The sequence below is a fragment of the Rutilus rutilus genome (genome assembly GCF_951802725.1).
Source record: "Rutilus rutilus genome assembly, chromosome: 25".
Classification (NCBI taxonomy): Eukaryota; Metazoa; Chordata; class Actinopteri; order Cypriniformes; family Leuciscidae; genus Rutilus; species Rutilus rutilus.
In genome coordinates, this window is record NC_140229.1 from 16,343,539 (window position 1) to 16,368,557 (window position 25,019).

A 25,019-nucleotide genomic window follows, 5' to 3' on the forward strand; every position below is an offset into this window, starting at 1 on the left:
ACTTAAACATGTTGTTTTTGCATGCTCACTGCATAGGTTTGTCTGAGCTGCAGGATGTTCTGGAATGTAATAGAACGCAGACATGGCTGCTATCATGGAGACAGATACAAACTATGAGAGATAAAGACTGCACCAGACCCCTGAGGGGAAGAGAGACAGCAGCCCTCAGGGCAGGAAACCGTGATCATTGTGAAATCACCACAGGGGACGTGTCTTCACTCCTACACACACACTCACACCGAGGTCAGCCCACCACAAAAACCATCTCTGTCATTTCAAAACTGCCTCATAGCTCGGGTCTATTATGACTAGGAAGATCAAGAGTACACACAACAGCCAAACAATATTTTTAGCTGAGTAAAGAAACACAATTGCTGTAATAGTTTCTATCATGAGACATATTTTGAAATCCAGAACAACCACAAAGACACAAATGTGACATCATACACCACAATAAATGTTGTTATAATATCTACAGCAGTGTTATTTTTAGTATTAAATATATACTATATTATAGTATTTATTAATATTTCAAAATAGCTTTTATTTTTATTTTAGTTTAAGAACTTGTCATTTTATTCGGTTTTTTTTTCCCCTACATATCACGTTTCACAGATGAAGCTTAAGCCTAGTCTCAGACTAAAATGCATGTTTGAACTGAAAGCAACTTTCAGTGACATATCTTCAAATATGTCAATGCCATTGTTTTGTGTCAAGATGCACACCAGTTATGTTACCTAAATGACCTAATTAAACTAAGGCCTAATCCTGGCTTAATTTAAGCCCTGTTTGTGAAACCAGGCCTTGGTACTTTAACATTTCATTTAGTTGCGAACATTTCTCATTTAAAATATTTTAATTTTATTATAATTAACAAAAGCACTCTTGATAGTTTTTAATTAACAATAGCACTGATCTATAGCAACATAAGGGAATGTTCCAGGTTCACAATTAAAGCTTTATGGACAGCATGTTGTCGATTACCACAGAAAATAATTTAGACTCATCTCTCAGTCGCAAAAATGGCGTTTACAGTAATGTACTCACAATAGAAGTGTATTGCACCTCAAAAATCACTTATCTTGCAAATATTCATAGCCTATAAACTCTCTAGGTTTGAGTAATAAGAAAACAATTGACAGGAATTACTGTTGATTGAATGTTGCAGCTTGAATGTTTGTGAACCCATTAGAATTTTCTATATTCCCAGACAGCAACATCCACATGTACCAGATGTGGCCCGGATCTGGGCCGACATTATGTTGCTGTCCGGGTTTCTGCATGAATATGACCCAAAACATCATCAGATGTTCACAAAAGTCCTAAAAGTAGACAAAGAGAACCCAGTCAAATAAATGAGACGAAAATATTTACTTTGTCATTTAAGGATCCACAGATATGTAATATTCAATCATTTTCCTTAATAAATAAATAACCATATTTGTCTCATTTGTTTGTTTGGGTTCTCTTTGTCTGCTTTAGGACTTGTTTTGGGTCATATTTATGCAGAAATATATAGAAGATTCAAAAAAGTTCGCAAAACTTTCAAGCACCACTGTATATCACATAACCATTAGTTAATCTTCATCTAAAAACATCTATTATCTATCCTACTGCAAATCAATTCAATGATTTTGCAGCTAAAAAAAAAAAAACATATTTGTGCATAAGAACTCATCACTTATAAAAGCATTTAAACGCAAATAAAAGCTTTGCTTTTCTGCTTTAAAAACCCTCCTGAACAAGGTTTTCAAAAACTTTTATAACAAACTGAGGCACGAGTCAAAAGTGGTCTGTGGTAAATCAACATCATGCCACAGGTGCCACTCATAGAGTTTAACTAGTTTTGAACCCAGAAGATTGCTTTAATAATGACTGTTATCTGAGTGAGAATCAACTACTTTTTAATTAGGCAAGCTGAATGAACTTAATTACTTAAAATAATTGTTGTACGGGTGAGTAATCATAATGCTCCTTGAAATCGACAAAGTAGAATTAAAGTAAATTACATGAAGATTTCTGGAATTAAATCTACTAAATGACAGCTTACCTGTCTAATTTCCAATACCAGATAAGATGTCTTCCTAAAGGACTCTGAACTCTAAATGCATTCATGCCTGTTCTGAGAGCATTTCCTCATGGTGTTGAATATGGAGGCAGAGCTTAATGCCTTTTGTGTCAGAAGTGAGAGAAGTGAATGATATACTGTCTGAGGTATGAGAGTTTCACCTTTCCCATCAATCATTCACTGGACATGTGACCTTCTCCACTGATACTTTGGAGTGATGGGAATGCCATCCATGACAAGAAACCTTTTAAAGGGGTTTAAGACACCCACAATCTTTCAGAGGATTGGAATACAGGAGCCCTCGGCTGCAGATATACAGTATACGAGATTTCCTGTGGAATCCTGAATTGAATCGTTAGCAGGAGTTCAGTTGGATTTGGAATGATGTTGTGCCAACTTTAAAAGAAAAGTAAGTAACGTTCATTGAAAAGTAAGTAAAATGTAATATGATCCTTCAGAAATCATTTTGTATTTTATTGTGACACTGAAGTCTGGAGTAATGGCTGCTTAAAGTTCAGCTTTGCCATAACAGGAATAAATTACATTCTAAAATATAAGAAAACTGTTATTTTCTATTGTAATAATATATCACAATATTACTGTTTTATCTTTCTTTCATCAAATAAATGCATCCTTGGTAAGCAAAATAGACTTATTTCAAAAACACTATATACTTATTTACATTGTGTGGTGTTAACATGGTATTGACTAAATATGAGTGATAATGCTGGGTTGCATGTTTAGATCAAATATGGACAAAACGCTGGGTTTAAAAATGTATTTTAAAATTTTAAACCAACGGTTGGGTTTGTCCATATGACCCAACCATGAGTTGAAACAACCTAGCATTTTTTAGCAGTGTAGTTGACTATTAGTAGACTGTTAGGGGTAGGATTGGTAGTTACCTAGTCAGTATAAAGTCTGTTGGTGGGGCATCGAATTAAAGTGTTAGCAGACATTAAGCAGACAGTCTACTAATACTCTAATGAGAGTTGGACTTAATGAGAGTTGGACTTAATGAGAGTTGGACTTAATGAGGGGTGGTTCAGGATTTTGGACATCGGACCTCATTTCCAAGTTAGCCTGGGTGTTATTTATCAGTGGAGACTTCAATTTTCATCCAGTCCTTCCAGTTGCATAGTTCGCCAGTGCTAGGCTAGCGCGAGTCAGCGGTATCTGCTAGCCTGCCATTAAAAACAGTTTTACCCAGTACACCAAAAGCAAATCAATTATAACGCCAGACTATCGATGTAAATGTCTGTTGAGAGAATAATAGCCGCTTTCCGACCGGAGGAACCTTTTCACAGTTCCTAGAACTATCGGCTAAAGTACCCGGATGTCGGCGTGTTCGCACCGCAGGAACTAGGAACGATTTTAGTTCTAGGAACTCCATTTGGAGGAACTAATTTAGGTCCTACTTCAGAGTAGGGTCTAAACCAGCACTATAGGAACTACCCGTGACATTAGTGTACGCTGATTGACCGAACACACGCGGAACACCAGCACCCGCCATTTTTAAACAGCTAGAACGTAAACACACAGATTATAGCCTATATATTTACTCCATAAACTAACTATACAAACATGGAAAACAGTGATAGATGGGTCTCTAAACCTTTATGCTGAAGAGAAAATCCAACGCAACTTTTGAGGGCAAGCCAAACATGATTATGTTTATCTGCCCAGCTAGCAACACTGGACATCAACCACACGAAATAGGCTAATAACCTTTTTTTCATATACTGTCTACTTTCTATAACAGTTCTATCTAATAACATATTAAACAGGACAGATCGCTAACTAATAAACACAGAGAATGCGAGCATTGTTTGCGCTGGCGTTCTCAGCGCCGCCAAAATAAAGGTCTGTTGCGCCGTCAAAATAAAAGTCGCCGTGGTTGCGTCACTCCCTGCTACCCCTCCTACTAGTTCCTATGGCCACTTGGCCAGTGCGAACGCAAACAGCAAAACCGAGTTTGGGGGAGAGTAGGTCTTAGAACTGTTTAGAAGTGGACAGTTCCTAGAACTAAGTTCCTGTAACTACTTGGTCGGAAAGCGGCTAATGTTAGAAATCAAACTACCCTTTCATCGCATTGCAATAGTTATACTTTGTTCCCTGTATTTATTAGCACAGTCTACAGCAGCGGCGGAGTGATATTAAGTTACCTAGGCAACCGAGAGAGCCGGTCCACATGACTATCACGCAAGCCGCTGACGCTCATCACTACAGAAGCAGAGTATATTTCACGAAGAAATCAACAAGACATAGGACTATGGCCACGTTTGAAAGCCATGCCAATGGTTCGGACTTTGGAGACGATGAAGACAAGGAATGTGTGTTATTCAACAAACCATACATGTATGAGCCGGAATACACAGACGTGTTCTGTGTTTACTTTTCGACGCAGTACTACTAACCGGAGCTAAGTAAAATTCCGCCGCCGCTGAGAAACTAGTTCCTGTAAATGTAATGCGATCATTGAGATGCAAGAGTAGTTTGATTTCTAACATTATTCTCTCAACAGACATTTATATCGGTAGTCTGGTGTTATAATTTATTTGCTTTTGGTGTACTGGGTAAAACTGTTTTTAATGGCAGGCTAGCAGATACCGTTGACTCGCGCTAGCCTAGCATCGGCGAACTATGCAACTGGAAGGACTGGATGAAAAATGTTGAAAACTGTCTCCACTGATAAATAACACCCAGGCTAACTTGGAAATGAGGTCCGATGTCCAAAATCCTGAACGGCTGAACCACCCCTTTAAGGCATCGTACACAAACTACAGGGAGTGCTCACCTTGGAGAAATCTGTTGGAAAGTGCTTCATTCAAGGGCACAATGGTGATAGAGATCTCTCAATATCGCTCCAGTTCACCAGTTGACCCCAGCGAAGTCACCTCCCTTTAACCACAAAAGACTTCCAGTACCCTATTCAGTAACCGAAGCAATCAATCATCCCACGCTGTTCTCTCTCAGGCAGTCTTTTCAACACATCATTTTTTTAAACTTGACTGAAATTAAATATGGTGTCCCAAGCAGCACAAAGCATCTTTCAATATGGATGTATGCACTGATTTAGTAGTCTAGGCATGTGTCTGCCATAGCATGTGAGAACAGCTTTTGATTAAACATATTTAAATGAGCAGAACAACACTGAATTCAGAATGCCGACATAAACATGCATGAAAGCCAATGTTCTCGAGTGTTGCAGCACTCTGTGTTCTTTTGCTCTGTGTTGTGCCACAGAAGCAGGGTGGAGAGTGTAGTGTGTCTCCTGTGGAATGTCTGCCTGCCTGCCTTTGCACTCTATGTTAATGCAGTCGTGTGTCTGCCAGAAATGTTCCCTCAGCCTGAGCTTGAAGCAACAACGAGCGCCATACACATAAACAAAAGAGATGGACAGAGTCTTGTTGCTCAGACATACACAGCCATACATGCACAGACACATGGAGACTATACATTCAGAGAGATGATGTCATACAGATTCATCCTCCGCTAAAAAAAAAAGAACCATCGCTGTGTCCCTGTGTCAGGCTGCATGGTGGAGATATTTCCCTCATACACAAACACTCTTTAAAAGGATAGTTAACACAAAAAAAAAAAAAATTGCGGAAAGTTGTATTTTGAAGAATTTCCTGGTGACTCTTTTCAATATAACTGAAGTTAAGTGAGGGCTGGGGCTGTCAAGCTCCAAAAAGATGAAAAGGTGGCATAAAACTATTATAAAAGTGGTCCATGAGATTCATGAATCATTCAAGTCTTCTGAAGTCATATAGCTTACAAAGGAAGCCCATATATATATATATATATATATATATATATATATATATATACCCACCCTAACCCTAATCTAAAATAAACACTAAGTTAACATTAAGTTATTATATTTTTCATTCCTTTATCATAGTAGTCCCTTGAGCCATTTATGAATCTGAAAACCTGTGTAGAGCACTCTCTTTATCCTCTCATCCGACTGACGCCATTTTGGCAGTTACAGTCATTACCCTCTAAAGGGCGTAAGAGATGTAACCATTAATATTAAAACAGTTCATCTCCATCGAGCGTATGTCTACCTCATTCACCTTGGGCCTGTCTAGGGAGCTAGTGTCTTATTTTACATTTTTATGTATGGCATGTCAGACTTGAGCAGATGGTATCTGTATGAATATGGGCGGCTTGTCACCCTTTCTTATCACCTCACACCCTTACCTGACGAATATCACTTCCTGAAACAAGACCCCCTGCAGGAAGTATTGGCAGAGGCCGAGGTGTGTCAGCCCGCTCTCAGTCGGACACTCCCAACCCAGACGTGACCTTCAGCGTTGAACTCTCTCAACTGTCTTTTCAAGATGCGAGCTGGAGACTCTTTCTGTCTGGCTGGTTTAGCATGCAGGGGTTTATTCAATCAATTACCAGAGAGTGGCTTTAATGCTTGTTAACCTTCCCTACCACCGGTGTTCAATCGAAAGTCATTTCAGCATCCATTCTACCCGTTTTATTCACATTGATAATACGCCAATAACTGCTGTTGATTCAGCATCGATCTAACTAGTTTTTCGCCTGAGGGAAGCGAGCAAAGTCACTTTGTTCTTTAGTAAACAGCTGCTGATAAAGCTGGTAAAAACCGTGCTATGCGAAATTGAAACCAGTCCGTCACGTCCTGTATTTGCGGTCTTTCATGTCTGTCCATCCTTTACTTTTTTATGTAATTTGGTTCTCTGTCATTGCACAGCAAAACACGCAAGCTTGCCAGAAACCTCGGCACACGTTTGGGAAGTCATTGCCCTCCCAGGGGAATAAATGTGAAAAGCCTCATTTTGGCCGTCCTTCCCAGCACACATTATCCTTTGACTTATTTTCTCCCTTTTTCTTTCAAACCTCTTCCTCTTTTCTATTTTAATGCCGGTAAACCATTGACTAAAATAGCATGCTATACCATACTAACATAAAAGGCACTGTTTCTGCGGTAAGTGTTTACTGTGCACAGTGTACATTTTCAGTATGCATTGAATGCCTGGATGACCTACAGCAATTACCAAAATATGCAATATCCAAAACTGTACAGAACACTCTAGACGCTGCAAAAGACATAAGACGCGAGCGCAACAGTTATAGTAATAACATAGAAAAACGATGGAAAAGTAGTGCGTTGGAATGGAAAAACGCGTTCTGTGTCAATGGCCCCCAAGTACTTTTTGTGTAGGACTACGTGTGGTTTTAGTTGTTCCTATATTTTTCTGTAATAAAAAAAAAAAAAGGTGAATCATGATTCTTCTTTAATCGTTCATACACACGTTTCACGCACAAATCTGTGCGCATGCTAAGTGAATGAGACCCAGTGCCTGTACACCTTTGAAGTGGCCTTGGCTCAAAAAATATTTTTCCCATAGGGATTTTTTAAAAGTGTTCATTAAAGTGTTATTAGCCATGAACAAAACCAACGAGCTACGAGGTGAAACAACATTAAACTTTGATTTGAAGCAAAAAAGTATTTGAAATTCGGACAAAGGTTATTATACAAATAGGTATCCTATTGGCTTATACATACAGTATACCTATATACACAAATGTTTAAGCGTAGAAAATTAATTTTACCTCTGAAACATGGCTGCTGCACTCTGTACTTTCCATTACCAGTGTGACTAATCAAATCATTGACATTGGTTATGTTTGTAACAGCATACGAACATACTAAGCTAACTATTTCTGGAGTATATATGTATTCTCTTCACAGAATGCAAATACATTGATAACCTTGCAATGTACAGTTTATACAACACACTGCACAAAATATCCCACAATGCAATGGGCTCGATTGGACATTCTAGTCCCATACTTTTTCCACTCATTATTTTATCTGCCAAGAGCTAAAACAATTTAACATGGAATTGAATTAAAATGAAAAATAACAATGATGCAACAAATTCACATAAAAAAATAAAAAAATAAAAATTCTAAAATAAGGTCATGTAAGGTTTGAAATATTATCAGCAATATGTCATAACAACAACAACAACATCAAAATCACTCCACACTCTATTTTTTAAAAGAAGTACAGTATACACAAGGCATTATTCAGAAAGTAGTCAACTATTATTCGTTTCTAAGCCATACTGATGAGCGGGTGGCTGGAATTACACAAGCACACAGTTTGATCGATCCTCCCTCTTGATTTCCCATTTCTTACTCGTGGTGTCAACAAGATGAAGAACTTCCATCCCCTCATCTCTATATTTAAACTATTCTCTAGCTCTTCCTAATTCATCATGGGCTTGCTGCTTCCTCATTGGGAACTAATGGTTTTGTATAGCATGTTAGTTCATTTTGGACAGCCATGTGTTAGTTCGGGCTGGTGTAAATGATTCTGCTATTTTTTGTGTGTCTTCTCAAAACACACGGTTATAGTTGCTACTGTACACATGGAATTAACCCTGAAGATATGTAACACATTCATTTCACATTTTGCTGAATTGTGTCTTTGTACCAGTTCTTTAAATTAAATTAATTTCAATAAATCATTATTTAGACAAAAACATTGACTTGTAAATAAAGTATCATAAAAATGACTTTATTTTTAAATTTATAAATGTAATTTTATTATATAAAAAATATCAAACTATTATATATTTATACCCTGCACAAATCAAGTCATTTCCATGTGGAAAGACCCTTTTCCCTCTTGCATGTAATTACATTGCTTGCACTAAATGACGGCTCTTTGAATCCTTAATGCAAAGCATGGTGGGTTGGGACTGCAATTTTAGAAGAAATAAGCGATTCATTTGACATAGCTCTTTTGCACAAACCATTAGGGAATGTCTCCTTTTTTTGCAGGTCAGCACAGGCTTGTGGTAAGTTACTGCCATCTATGGTTTGAAAGGCTCTTTTCAATCAAACATATTCTTTTAGAAGATTAGTGAAGGTATGAGATTCATGCCTCAAAAAATGCAATATGCAAAATAATACACTTGACAGGAGATTCTAGACAGAAAGCATAAAGCAGCTACACACCTATATAATAAATTCTATAGGGAAACCATGATGTTGCACCACATTAAAGGAATAGTTCACTTCATCAGCCTCTAGTTGTTTCAAACCTGTATGAATTTCTTCTCCTGAACACAAAGGAAGATATTTTGAAGAATGTCAGTAACCAGACAGTTGATGGACCCCACTGACTCCCATAGAAGGAAAATAAAATACCATGGGAGTCCATCAACTGTCTAGTTACCGACATTCTTAAAAATATCTTCTTTTGTGTTCAGCAGAATAAAGAAATTCAAACAGGTTTGAAACAACTTGAGGGTGAGCAAATGATAACAGAATTTTCATTTTGAAGTGAACTAATCCTTTAAGTCATGACATAGGGAATACTGTTTCTGGGTCCAAGCCTCAACAGCCGTTTATGAGCATTATTTATTCATATCATATGTTCAAGCTAAGATAAAAAAAAATTCTAATAAAAAACCTAACTGTTGTTTCCAGGCGTCCCTGACTATATTTGATCAATTCATAAAAGATGAATCACTGTCTGGCTATCTGAGATTCTGGTATGGAGATAAAGGTTAGGATTAGTATATTTTTGGCAGAATTAAAGCACACCTTGAACGTGTATTAGCACCGTTTGTTGTTTGCGTTTGGCATCTGATAAAGTATTTGGACCCGGAAGCACTGATGCATGACATCAGACTTAACAAGTGGATACAGTAGATTCGAAAGAGAAACCATAATGTTGTGCCACATCTACAACAGATCTTATAAAGAAACCATAATGTTGTATCACATCTGTACAGTCAATATATATAAACAATGTTGCACCATATGTTCTAAATCAGCTGTTTTGTCATATTTCCCTTCTCAAGTGTCTCCAACAGTTTTCTGAATTAGAATGACTGGCACACAATTGAGATCCGCTTCATTCTAAATTCTCTGTGTCCACCTGCCTAATTTCAGAGGCAGGGGTATCTATCACGCTCCGATAGCATCTACATCCAGCAGGCGTTTACTCTGTCGCTACTACTCTGCAAGCTAATGAATCAGGGGTGGACCAAACTCTACAAAGAGATCCTATCAGGGCCTGCCACAGTGAACACAAGAAAAATGTATGCAGCCTTTTATTATGAGACAACTCAGCGGGGTGATGGATGGGCCAAATTTAGCCTCAGCAAACTTCACTGAGCTTCTGTTGATACTGGCTGATTAATGACTGTGTGATCCGTTCAACAAAGGGAGGAAGGTGGAGGAAGAGGAGGAGAGATGAGATTGAACGAAATGTCTCTGATATTAAGTTTTATTGACTGAAGCACGCCGCTCGACTTGAGGTCTGGAATGCAAACAAGTTGCCTGCTTAGTTAAAATAATTCGCCATTGACGTCTGTTGTGTTGGGAGAAGTATGAAACCTGTCCAGGAAAACGGGCAGCCAGGATGATTCTCCAATGGATGCATTTGGAGAACGGAGAATAAAAGATCTCCCACAGAAGTGGTCATCTGGAAAGTTTTAAAAAATGCTTGGCTGCCCACATCAATCCAAAGAGGTCTATAATACCTGTAGAAAGCCAGCCATTAGCATTCCCATTCATCTCAGTGGCGGTTGTTTGGCTGCCATATGCAGCCTCGGGAGAATCTTTGTCCATTGGTACTAAGTGATGAAATAAAATATAGAGTATGATGTCATTTATACATTTTTGCTAGCATAATGGTGTAGTTCTACCAGGGGCTGTCCAGCTAAACACTTTGAATCAATAATGATGCATGCTAGTGTGCACTGACCAACAAAAGTCCATCGTTTTTCATGGTCTAATAACTATTCAGATCCATATCAAGAGGGATTTTCAAAGGGCATTGAAGTCATCTGAAAGTAATGTTTCGGTAATAGCCTTCCGATGGCCTTTGTAAATATTTATAGAAGATGTCCTATTAAGATCATGAATGGGGGTCCTAGACCCATATAATCTGTAAACAGCTCTTGTTTAACCTCGGTAATTTGGTTTCAAAGGTGTAGAATTGAAAATAATCCAAGATATTTTAAATGAACAAAGACTGTTTTCCACCCCCTCTTCCTACCACAATGACCATTTAGAGTTCCTAAAGGCACAGAGGTTTCTGATAGTGATCTGGGCCTTAGGGCCAGGGTGTTTGTATTTGGGGGGTCGATGAATTGTCACACCTTTAGTACAGTGGGGGACGTGTAATTATCTGATTGGTCAGTTTGAATGTCTCACATTTGGGTTTTAGTCACATGGTCAAGGAAAGGATAAAAGACGATTGTAACTGTTGCTCTGGCTCTCTTCTTCTCTGGGTCCCTTTCTTGGGGGCTCTCTTCTTATTCTTGGGGCTCTCTCCTTTTGCCTCCTCTTTTCTTTGTCTCTCTCTTTCTCTCTCTCTCTCTCTCTCTCAGGTAACATTTTACATGCTGGGTAAGATTAATGGTATAAGTTATCATCATCTCATACATCTATTTTGTAACTATTTTATTTTGTCATCAAACATTTTCAATTACAACTAATGTGCTAACTAGTTTTGATTTGGTATTGACTTTGAAGTGCTACATATTGCAATACAATATCATCACTCTCTATAGCAACGCTCTCCCACAAATATTAAGCTATTGTAACTGCACTTATTTCCGTCGTTGGTATAAGTGGCAGTGGGTGGTATAGACAAGAAATGTGCAGTTTTCTACCATCTTGCTAATAACGTTTCTTTAGTCATTCGGCAGTTCTTGCAGCTTGAACCACCGCAGGAATTCCACCCTTACAAAGGTAAAGCCTAAGAGCCTGGAGTGTAACTTCAGATCAGAGATCTGGAATCTCATGGACCAATCAGTTTGGTTTCATTACATCTGGTCCAATCAAAATCTAGACTATTTTACCTAAAGTGTCCCATCAAACATCAGCTGACTGTGGTTTTCTGAAAGTCACAGGTAAGCTTATTCCAGCTGCAAAGTTCATAATTGAAAAGCCCTGAAACTTTTACAGTTTGATTGTTATGCTGATGGTCTCCATCGTGCCATCTTTTTTTTTTTTGTCAAAATTTTTTTTTTGCCAGCACATTCCCATCACCTCCATGTCTCTGATTTATTGCCACTGCTTTATTAATTTCAAGTGACACCGAACTTCCTGAATGGTGATGGATGTTCTTGATGCGTTGTATTGATCTACCCAGAGCTCGAAGACAAAATTGGACTCTTGGACTTGAAGAGATTGAAAGAATTTATGTCACCAATCTTTTAATCTGTTGCTCATACTTTAATGTATTAAAAAGGACTGGAGATGGAGATGTCTTTTCTCTAAACACATAGCAGTACTGAAAGTCTAAATAATGATCGTTTAGAGCCTGCTAATGCAACATAAATTAAGGATCTTAATGCATGCCAAAAAAGTTGTTAGAGAAATTAGAACAATATGAATGAGGTGCATATAATAATAAAGGGATCTAAGAGGAGAATTGCCAAGCACTTTTAAATATTCATAGATACAACACACACAGCCATTTATTAGTACCTTCAGCCCTGGAGACACTTGATCAGGTTTCAGGGGGTATTTGGAAATATTTCAATTTTGTAAAACAGTAAGTATGACTTTAGACTATAAGATCAAAGTCAAAGGTCAAAAGTCAGGTAATATTGTGAAATAATCCAATAATTAAAGTTTTTTTTAACGCTGTGTTTTATTTCAATATATTTTAAAATGTAATTTATTTCTGTGATGGCAAAGCAAAATCTTCTGCATTATTTTCTCCAGTCTTCAGTGTCACGTTTTTTTTAATCAATTTATTTGTATGCAGAATTATGATAATGAAGCAATATTTTTCTTACAAAATAGTTCATGATGATCAAGTTTGTGTTACTTCTCAAAGCAACTCCAATTTTATATTTAATGACAGTTTCTTAAAGATTTATAGCAATGTATTTCAGTATAAAGTCATGTGTTCTTACAGTCATACTGCTCTTCACTTACACACTGAGCGTGAATTAATAGAAATGAATAAAAATACCACTTATGTCATTTTCTGGCCTCCAAACTGTGCGCATATTTTAAGAGATGCCTTACAAAGCATGAAGGGACAGAAAGAAAAAAAAGAAAAAAAAAAACTACAAATGGGTGAAATCTGATGAAAGCTGATGGAAGCAGCATTAGACTTTTCCAAGATAATCATCCCTTTAAAAGCTTAAAAAGGAGACGAAAAAGTTAGAAGGAATCAAATTGCAAAAATCTAATCCACCTCTTGAAGCTAAGCTGTCAAGTAAGTTCCAGCACAGCACTCCGAACATGCACCGCTCAGCTTTCATAAAATCCGTTCTCAACCCTGTCTCCATTCTGAGTCAATGGGCGCACGGGTTTGGTCGACGTCACCGCCACAACAAGTGCAATAACCAGGTCTTCTGCTGACTGTCGACAATTTTCTCGAACAATTAAAGCACACTCTGAGATTCATGTTCTCTTTTCTGGGTTACTGAGCGGGCTGTGTTGCTACTGAAGCCTCTCCCTCCAGGTGTGCTCAAACCTGCCATGGACCGTGTCAGAGAAAGGAAGCCCATGGGAGACCATTAAGCAGCAGCCTTTCTCCCCACCGAGTGTAACAGCAGGTGGGGGTAAAAATAGTGCACCATCTGTTAAAGCAAGAGAGTCTGAATATCCTTCCCGAGACTCAGCAGGGACTCAATTAAAATGTGCATTTTCCACAGTGGCTAAGGGGAAAAGCGTGGCCACCCCGGTCCGTGCAGGCGCAGATACGGCTAAAGGCCCCCCAGGCGGAGCGGGGTCCGCATTTACTGCTCGGGTGACAGAACCACAGAGAACTGGGCCATTCGCTCCTTCCAGCCAATGTCTTTCTGTTTGACTTCACAGTCCTTCAGACCTCTGAAAAAGGATATGGCATTTTTGTAAAATGGTTAAGTGAAAATGTTTTAAGGCTCATGACACCTGTGGTTTACCCTCATGTGCATTCTAACTTTATTCCAACTGCCTGAGGAAATCAAATTACACAGCAGCTTGGAAAATCTGGGAAATGTTTGCCAGGATAAGGATGTGGATTCATCATAATATGGTTAATCAGATTTGAATGTGTTGGGAGAACAGTACTGGGTGGGAATCGTAGCAGGTGCGGATGCTGGTTTCCACGTGCGCATTCGCAGTCACCACACAAGGGTATAACCATTACCCACTCCAAAATCTGAGCCAAATTAGTATGAATGTTCTGGGTGCAAGCACAAGCACCACCTGGCATATGGAACAATAAAAGTAGTTAGACGTTTAGTCAAGAGACCACCTGCCAGCCAGCCATCTCCAAAATCAATTCTTCTTCAACGTGTAGTCAAATAATCAAAAGTCATTGACCTGAACAGGAGCTGAATCGAAAGTTTAAAATGTTGCCATCACAGTCAATGGGGAACGGAGACTGTTGATCGGGATGTTGATGTTAATTGACAGTAAAGTGATCCTTCCCATCAGTTCTGGAGATGAAATCTGTCTGAAACTGAGAACTGACATTATATGTAAAATAAGTTTCAAATTTCAGTGTCCTTTCTGTACATTTCACCTTCAAAATCAAAAGTACTAAAATAATCTTTAATGGAATCACTAGAGTTGTTAATATGAATCTGAAATGTAATTCCTTACAATGGAATTTTAAAGGGGTGGTTGATTATGATTTCACTTTTTTAAACTTTAGTTAGTGTGTAATGTTGCTGTTTGAGCATAAACAACATCTGCAAAGTTACAACGCTCAAAGTTCAAAGCAAAGGGAGATATTTGCTTTTAAAGAAATCACTTTTTAAGGACTACAATAAAGACTGGTAGGGACTACATGACATTCCTCCAGGGTTAGTGACATCACCAACCTTAACATTTACATAAACCCCGCCCCCTGAACATGATTTATAGATCATCAAGACAGAATATGCTAATCAGTGACTAGAAGATAACTACACATCAGCTATATAAATTCATCAACTAACCATTCATAAATGGCCTGTTGCATTCTACATGTTGTCACTTCTTCTTGAGTCTCTCCATCATTGTCTGAATCCGGTTTGAACATAAAAGGCTAAAAGTTTTCGAAATGTTCAGTGCATGTCTGTGTGAGTGCAAGCTGTTGTAGCTCCGCCCTCTGTGCGGGGAGCAGCAGCTCATTTGCATTTAAAGGAACAGACACAAAACTGCGTTTTTGCTCACCCTCAAAAATTGACAATTTTAACATGCTATATAAAAATATCTGTGGGGTATTTTGAGCTAAAACTTCACATGCACACTCTGGGGACATCAGAGACTTATTTTACATCTTGTGAAAAAGGCATTATACCACCCCTTTAAAAACATCTTTTTTGAAAAGCTCTTGGTAATACTGTGTACCATTGTACAGTGCATGATTTCACATTTAATTTTTACACAGCAAGCAGTATTTTGTGAATATCCTAGTGCCAAATATAAAAGATTAACAACTTGTGTCTGGTGAGTTACCTTAACTATAATTAAAAATAATAATAATATTTAACGTCACTGAACCAACGTGTCTGTACTAGGTTAGACCAACAAAGCTGCTTGTTATGGGTCAGGTGAAGTAGAAAAGCTTCTTATAGTCGCAAGATTTGACCTTGGCAGTGTCCTTTCCATTTATTTATTTCCCAAAAGTTATGAAAGGATCATTAATGTAATCATTAACAAACTAGATCTGTTAGGAATCTGAATTGAAACCAGAATCGTTAAACTCCTTACACTTCTCATCCCTTTCCATAACACTTCCCGACTCTCTTCCTGAATTCTGTAATCTGTGGCGCACAGAGGCCTTTTATTTCTGTGTAACTCAGCAGGACATGATGGCTTACACTTCAGTGCTGTGTTTGTGCACTTGTGAAGCTGAGAGTCTCTGACTATTCCTGAGCCACTGCTTAAGCAGAATCCATAAACACAGCAGAGGCTGCTATCTATGTCCGGCAGCTGAATATGTGTCCTTACTTAATCCTGCTTTCTGGAAGCGGTCTCCGTAAATCACCTGACAAGGGTAGCATTATTGCTCGGAGCGCTTCGCAGAACGGGAACCGGGAACTCAAACGGTGCGAGAGAGTTCAGGAAACCAGTAGGACTTTTATTAAAAACATCTTTCACTCGTAGATAAATGAGATCACCACAGGGGCAGGACAAAAAAATACTGGACCCATTTTGCTACAAAAATAAATGACTGCCTGTGTGAAATAACTGTGCCAAAAATAAAAGATAAAAAAGTTATATCGGGTATTTCAGGTAAAGCTTTTATTTTTGGCATTTTATGTTTGGTATTTTGTAAATATTTGGGTGTCAAAAATAAAAGATAAAAAATGTGTTTCTGGTGAGTTACTTTAATTATAATTAATGACTCATTATTATGTATAATAATAATAATAATAAGTTACTTTGATTATAATTAATTGTTATTAATAAATATAAAAATATTTAACGTTTTGCCCAAAATAAAAGATTAAAAAGTTCAGATATTTCAGGTAAATCTTTTATTTTTATCTCCAGAAATATTCATAAAATACTGTAAAATTATGCATAATTAATATATTTTTCAAACAGTATTCGAAAAAGATAATATTCCCTTAGATGCGATGCAAGATCCTATACTCATAACTCAACAAGCCATTTCATTTGCTGATACAACTTGTTATGGGTATAGGGTGCCAGATTAGATATGTCACTGATGTATTATTCTTAATCATGACAATATGATAACTTTTAAATTACCTATCACATTATATTATCAAAGATCAAATTAATTCCTTAAACATTCCTTTCCTTTATGCATGTGTCAGTTATCTTTCAGTCAGAAGTTAGTCTACTAGCTTAGCATAGTGCTAACTGTTTAAGAGAGTTATCATCATCACAATAGTTTAGCCATTAGCCAATAGCCATTAAGGAAGGAGAACAGAAATGGAAGGTCAGTTTCAATGCTTTTCACTATGGGATACAGTCATTTAAAAGGCTGCATCTGAAGCTAAAGAATAGTATGTCTAGTATTTACTCAGTATGTGATTTGGTACGTAGCCGAAGTATGCTCTGTTGAAAACTCGAAATACACTCGGGAACCTTCCTAAGCACTTCCCCTCGGGGGAATCCCCATCGCCATTTTGAAGTGAGTTCAAACCAAGTGGGCGAGGGAAGTTTATTTGGACAAACCCTCGACCCCTCGGTTTCTTCTCAATATGTACACGTCATGCAGACCCAAAGACCACAATGCAACAAGACTGTAATGTCACAGCAGATCTTGCGTAATTTACTCCCCACACAACTCTAGTGTATGATATTAGTTATTTTTACATTTAACTGCATAATACACTAACAAATTTCTGTCGTTTTCACAGCATTATTACTGGAAAATGAACAAATGCTTACTGTAGAACCTGTATACAGCATGTTACTGTAAAGGCAGCCTCTGAACGCAGTTTTAGAGTCTAAGGAGCAGAATTCGATTGGCTGGGATTGCTCCGGCCACCAATGAAAGATCTGAGAGAACCAGTCATCGCATCACTTCACAGTGTGTTGTTCGTTGTTATAGTTCAACCTCTGGCTCTAGCAATTATAATGTCAGATGTGGAATAAGCACATCATGTTTTGTTCAATAGCTCCAAATAGTTCTGAAAGGTGAAAATAGCTGTTCAACCCTGTGCTCACACTTTAATAACAACAGATTGCTCCGATGATACTTTTTCACTCCACTGAGCAAATTATTTACTTCGTTCACACCATATGGGCTGTGAATTTAGGGCCCAGTCCCTGAGGTTTAGAGACTTTAGATGCTTGACAGCACAGCCACGTGAGAACCGTGTCTGCCATTGACATCACACAACTAAAGACAGCACAATGTGATCAGATGGTCCAGACCTCATCACTTCAGCCACGAGAGACGTGAAACATTAACTCCAAAAGCCATGAATTCGCAGAACAGCTGATACCCTGCTAGACAGGATGTGACTGGAGCTGATGTGCCGTTGTCAACTGTAAATCAGCGCAGGAGAGCGACTCACTTTTCAATAATGACTACCAATAAACTGGCTGACTGACACTTTCTCATTCCGTTGAGTCCAGTGCCTGTCTGGCTTCCATCAATCTCGAAGTTACCACTTCGTCCTCCATCTGATCCCTTTCTCTGGAAACAGCCGGGTTTCCTGAGCTGAGGGCAATTACACAAAGTAATATCAGACTGGTTATAAAAGTGAGGCTTTTAGGCACAGGTTTCTTTTTCACGAAGCAACTCGTGACAGTCTTCCTGTCAACTTCACAACTTTTTGTATCACCCTGGCTTTCTTGGTGAACACAGAGGCCAGCTACCTGGGGTTTTAATTACTGTTTTTCAATTAGTGTGTGATTCCAGCCACCTGCAAGTGCGTCTACACTGCCATGGCATAATGGCTTTCCGTTAAAACTAATTAGGACCTGGGGAGAGGGACATACCTGGGCAAGGAAACAACTGTTGAGATTCTATGTTCAGGTGTGTGCCAAAGTATGCAGGTCCTCCATGGACTTTTTACTAATTTCATTGCTTTGACAGATAGAAATTACAGGTTACATATACACACACATATATAGAATATTTTTACACATTGGCATGGGGTACTTTCCATAAGATCATCTCTCAATGCAAATCAAACTAGCTTTTAGGCTAACTGAAATAAAACCATGCCAATCTCTAGGTATGGTGAAGGCTATGTGATGATGTGGGTCTATATTAATTCCAAAGGCCAAGGGAACTTTATCAGGATGCATAGTATCCTAAAAATAAAAAAATAAAAATACTTAAAAATAAAAATCTGCCTGCCTCTATGGGAATTTAACATAGGGGTGTTCTCACTTATGCACCATGTATTTTAAGGAAAAACATTTATTTATTTACGATACATTATTCATTCACAAAGAAAATTGGTGTCCTTAAAGGTTGGATTTTTCCTAATTTTTTTAATTAAGGCATTAAGTTCAATTTCCAAAATATGATTTTTTATTCCTCTTTTTAGTCAACTTTAGCATGGGTGTATTCACTTATGCATTGCACTGTATATATATATATATATATATCCATCTATTGACAGCTATGCAACTACCACTTTGACACTTCAAACATTTCATAGAGAGATTATAAAACGAATCCATATGAATTGAGCAGTTTAGTCCAAAATTTTCGATCACTTGATCACTTTATATGATGACCAGATTGAATTTAGGCTTTTATTCAAATTTAAGCAATCAACTCACACATCAGTTGTGGTAATCGAAGCTCAAGCATGTTCGCTTGACGTGTGAGAACCAATGAGGTTCACGTCTAAGCTTCAACAAGAACCGGTGAGGTTTGTTCTCGCACGTCAAGCAGGTTTGGTTAAGCTTCTGTGTATGCTCGCTGATCAATGTTTATATTTATATATTAAAAAAACATGATTCTGAAGTGCACGAGACCTCATGCATCGTGCAGTGTGAAATACAGACTGAACGGAACATCAAAACATCCCATCGCCGTACGGCCAGATGATATGCAATCTACTTTTCTCGGCTGGATAAAGCAAACCAGCGTTCAATCTGACGGTTTACTTTGCTGGATATAGCAAATGATGACTAGTGTTAAACAAGATAAATGGTGTATACTTCATTTCATGATAAGTGTGCGATTAATCACGATTAAAATCAAAAGCGTGCAATTAATCGTGATGAAAACAATCTATTGACAGCATTGTAATCAGTAAAGACTTCCATTTTTATTCCTTTCGTTTAGACAGGGAAAAGCATGGCAAATTTCCCCCAAATGTATTTTTAAACCTAGACAATTCACTAAAAGAGTGAAAAGAGGCACTGAGAGAGAGAAATAGTTGGATACCTTACAGCTTGAAGGTTGTTTTTGAGCCAGTCGTATATCAGCAGAATGAGTTGGCCTGTGACAGAGCTCGGAGCACCTTGGATCTCGACCCAGAGATGGGCGTCCAGATTTCCTGGGCCGCTCGTAGACTAAGCATTCCAGTAGGATGAGAAATGTTGTTTGCTTTAGGCCACAGTATATCACTCTGCGGCCTTGCCACTTGTTGACAACTGTGACCTTGTTAGAATCTATAAGTGAGACATCCACTTTCAAGTCATAAAAACTGCAAAGAGAGACATGTATATAGACAGATGAAACCAACCTCAAACTATAATCATACAGGAGTATTTTTGTTAGTTTTGTTTCTGTATTTAATGATGGCAATATAATTTTAAGGGGTTTATTTGAAATTCAAAGAACTTCTTGGCAAGTTCAGTTCATTTTGGGAGTTTGAGAGATTTCAGTTTGCTCTAAAAAGACATTAGGCATAATTATTCATCTGTGTGAAACATAACCTTCTAAAAAAAATGAACGAATCCCACCAGAATTTACTATGATTTCCTATTTCTAGGTAGCCTGGTAATACCAAACTCTGCTACTTCGCTTTGCTTCGTAGACAGAGTCTGGCATGGCATAATTGAAAAGCGTTTTCTTTCTCGCGGGGAGGCGCTTGCCTGAAGTTTAAAATCATTGGTTACCGTAAGCCAATCACATAACGTTTGGTTATGGCGTGTGTTATGCGCATGCTCAGCCGCATCTAACTTCCACTGTAAACACATGTAGTATGATGCGAAAACAAAACCATCGAGCGAAATACCGGAGTGAACATGGCTGTGAACGACTTTTGCAGATTATGTGAAGTAAATCTACGCATCCACGGTACAATCAGTGTCTACGTCACGGCTCTCAGCCCGCCCTCTGTTCGTTGATTGGCCGGCTGTTTTCAGGCCGGAGGAAAATGGAAAGCTATTACGCTGTCTCAGACTGAGTACAGAAGCGAAATGAAATTGAGCGGAAGTAAGAAGTCTGACGTAGTCAGGCTAATTTCTAGGTGTTTAACCAAGAAAAATGTGCCAAACCAAAGAGACACCTCTGTTCGGTTGTGTTCAAAACCCTATAACACTTGTAGTGTTCCCGGTCAAAATGACCATACTATAAAAAATTGCTTATAAATCACTTGTTATGCTATATTATCACTCAATATTGGATTCAATCTTTTAATAGGACTGGTTTTATATTTCTATTTGCATCTGATTAATCGTAGGCCTCATTTATCTGAGAGTAGGCATCTAATTTTTTGAGGAAAAAAAAGCATTATTTTTGAATAATTTTGGAAATATTAAATAAAATATGAAAAGAAATTGCACTGTTGATCACACTTGTCTACTTTAATGTTTCACCAGGAAGTTTGTTTTGAAATGCTTTTATTTTGTAAAAAATGGCACAGTCACACTTGTGGTGTTCCCGGTCAAAAATGACCGGCCAACAAAAAAATAGCTTATAAATAACTTATGATATATTATCACCCAATATTGGATTCAATCTTTTTGTCAACTTGTTTTCTTTCAATTAGGACTGGTTTTATATTTATATTTGCGTCTGATTAATCGTTGGTCTCATTTATCTGAGAATAGGCATCTAATTTTGTTCTAAATAGGCATCTAAAGTTGATCACACTAGTCTACTTTAATGTTTCACCAGGAAGTTTGTTTTGAAATGCTTTTATTTTGTAAAAAATGGCACAGTCACACTTGTGGTGTTCCGGGTCAAAAATGACCGGCCTACAAAAAAATAGCTTATAAATAACTTATGATATATTATCACCCAATATTGGATTAAATCTTTTTGTCAACTTGTTTTCTTTCAATTAGGACTGGTTTTATATTTCTATTTGCGTCTGGCATCTAATTTTTTGAGTAAAAAAGCATTATTTATGAATAAATAAAACTATTTATGAGTTGATCACACTAGTCTACTTTAATGTTTCACCAGGAAGTTTGTTTTGAAAAACTTCTATTTTGTACGAAGTGTAACGACATTTTGAGAGGTAGTTATATCCTTTGTGAACAAAGTCACTAAGTTTCAGTCCAATGCAATAACATTTACTAGTATTTTGGGGAAAAAGAACATTTTCTCCAGGTCAAAATGTCCCGAACACAACCTGTGAAGAAAGCAATTACCATGTTCAATTACCAATGCACCATTAAATGAACTCTTGAGGAGCATTTTAGATTATAAATCAAGGTAATTGGCAATTAGGATTTGCTTAATGGTATAGAACAAAAACAAAGTTACTAAGATTACCCTAATAATTCTCATTTCGGAATAAAAGAAAGCAACCCCCACCCCAGCCGTCTCGCTGACTTTGATTGTAGCATCTCATACGATACGTACTCCAACCGTCTCGACAGCAAACAGCCTTTCTGCCACCGAGCATGTCATAAACAGGGCCTTATAAAAATTGTTTTCAGCATTACTGTCATGTTAGACACTCTCTCCCTTCAGCTCCCCGTGAGGCGGCCGCCTCGGGCTCCTGCTCCACGCTGAGCCTCTCTGATCTCAAGACCTAGAGGCTATGACCTCATTAGCATACTCCCGTAAACAGACTACGCTTTCCGTAAACAACAGCCCGGCTCGGCACAAACAGCGGATGATACGGGCAGAGGTCGTCCTCACCCACTGAACGGCGAGCGGCACCGAGGTTTTGCTCGTAATGAATAGAGGTTGGAATAAGGGGACCGTTGACGTTCTGGGGCCGGTTTTCTGTTTACAAATCCACCAGGGTAAATAATGATGCATTTGCCTCAGCCTATCCTCTCCCGCCCGTGTCCGTTCCTTCACGTGGCGGGCCGTTCGAGCTGGTGTAGCCGAGGACTGGCGTTAATGACCCCTCTTCTTAAAAGGCTCTTAGCTGAGTCGCAGTCCTAAGCCTCTCCCTGGGCTCTCCATTTGTTCTACCTCCGCAGCCCAGTCACGGCAAATAAACAACCTGAAGCATGGAGAATGGCAGCTCTTCTCTCCTCTCCTCTCTAATTTAGATATCCCGGCTTCACAGCTGAGGGAGATTAAAGAGTGTGGCACATGGGAGTCGGCCTACAGCCACAGCGAGAAGCCATCTGGGTACATATCGCAGCCTCTCCACCCGGTTTCCTCCCGCCCTCCAGTCAGAAAGAAAAGGAGACCAGCTGTATGTACTGAAAAAGATGTCTGCAGTGAGAGGTGAGAATGGCAGAATGCATGTAGAATTTAAAGACAACTGTAATAAAGCAATAAGACATGGAGTGCATTATCACAGTTAAGGGGGGTTGGAAGACAACATTGGAAAAATGTGCCAATACCTACACCCCCCAATCCCAATCCCAATCCCACCCCCACCCCAGACACGTAATAGCACACCTCAACAAGTTGAACGGTTTGAGGTATCAAGCGAGTCACATGGCAAAGCTTAATATGTATATTTTGAACAAAGGGTTCACACCATGTCAGAATTGCCATAATTATGAGATTTTCATTAAAAGCACTGATGCCCTTAAACCTGTTATTAGAACTTAGTTTCCTAAATTGTACCACCTGATCGATGTAACGCCATCTGGAAATGCTCGAAATGCCAGTGGATTCGGCAATAAAATGTAGTTAGTTCTTTGGTCATATTTTTGTTTAATAATTGTCTTAATTGTGCAAGAATCTGAACATAAATAAAAGACATGCAATACAATTTAATCTAGCGGAGTTGAATAACTATATAATAACAATAATGCATTAACATTACTTTGTAGTATTGTATAGTGTTGTCACTAGTGAGTCAGAGGATGTGAACAGCTCAGATTGTCATTTAGAATCCACGGTAATAACGGCATGGTGTTAATGCGGCAAAACATAATATGTGCATCACCGTGCAACTTATAACATGGCTGGTCCAATCAGATTTAAGAGCTAGAGCCATGTGACTGCATGAAATATTGAAAGCTTTTTCATCATTAAATATTCCTGACTTGACTGCATTAGCAGATCAGAGAATATTTTGTTTTGCAGAAGAAATCAATAACTGAATTTAGTGCAAGCTGAAAGTCTTCCAACTGGCTAATTCTTGTCCAGTCAATAGCCAGGAGAAAAAAAATAATAATAATTTACTGGAAAAGTGACCTCCTCGTCAAACAAGGGAATTTTCTAATATAGCCAAGTGTGGAAACAGAAAAAAAAAAAGAAAAAAAATGAAAGCCAGACCAGCAAAGCCGGTCTCCACTAGAGGTCAGCCAAACCACTGGCCATGCAAATTGGCTACTTTAATGGCAATAATGAAAGTGGAGAGAAGGAGGAGGAGAGCTGGCCTGGTTTCATTGTACTGGCAGAGCAGCCAGTGACATGCTGCTATTTAGAGAGCTGAAAAGAAGCCTACAGCACTGAACTGAGGCATGACAACTCTGGAAGTACCAGACGTCCTCAAATGGGTCAGGATGGACTGAATATTAACTAGGCCCTGCGCACTAGTTCTTGCAGCAGCATTATGCTGAAAATTGAACATGCAGCTCTGGCCGTGCCCACGCTTTCTGTAACACACACACACACACATACTTTATGAAAAGGCAGGAAGAACACTGATTGCATTAAGATTATAAAAATATCCTGTAGGAAAGAGACTTTTCTGAGACCTTGTGCCTTTAACAAAGGGAGTCTGAACAATATACAACATGAACCCGAGTGCGTTCAACCCTCAGTTCACATTCAGATATAATGTCAGCATTTAATTTTCATTAAAGTTCAGCTAAATCCATCTATCTATCTCCACACAAATATCCATCTATACCCACCATATCTACCTACTACCCTATCTACCACATCCAATACCTACCAATAGAAGTCATTAATCTGGCATTGAGGATACAATAAATTACATTTTGCTGATGGCTTTGGTTTGACCATTTTTAGAGCAATAACCATCTCTTGACACTGAGCGGAATGAATAAAACATCTCTGAAAGAGGATTTAAAAAAAAAAAGCATCAAATCCCAGGCAAACTTACATAGACACCATCTAATGCTGCCACCTAGTGGTAGTGGAATTCAACACTTGACGCTTATGAACACTGATGGGCCAGGTTTTTTTAAAATATCAAGGTCTTAAAACACCACAATT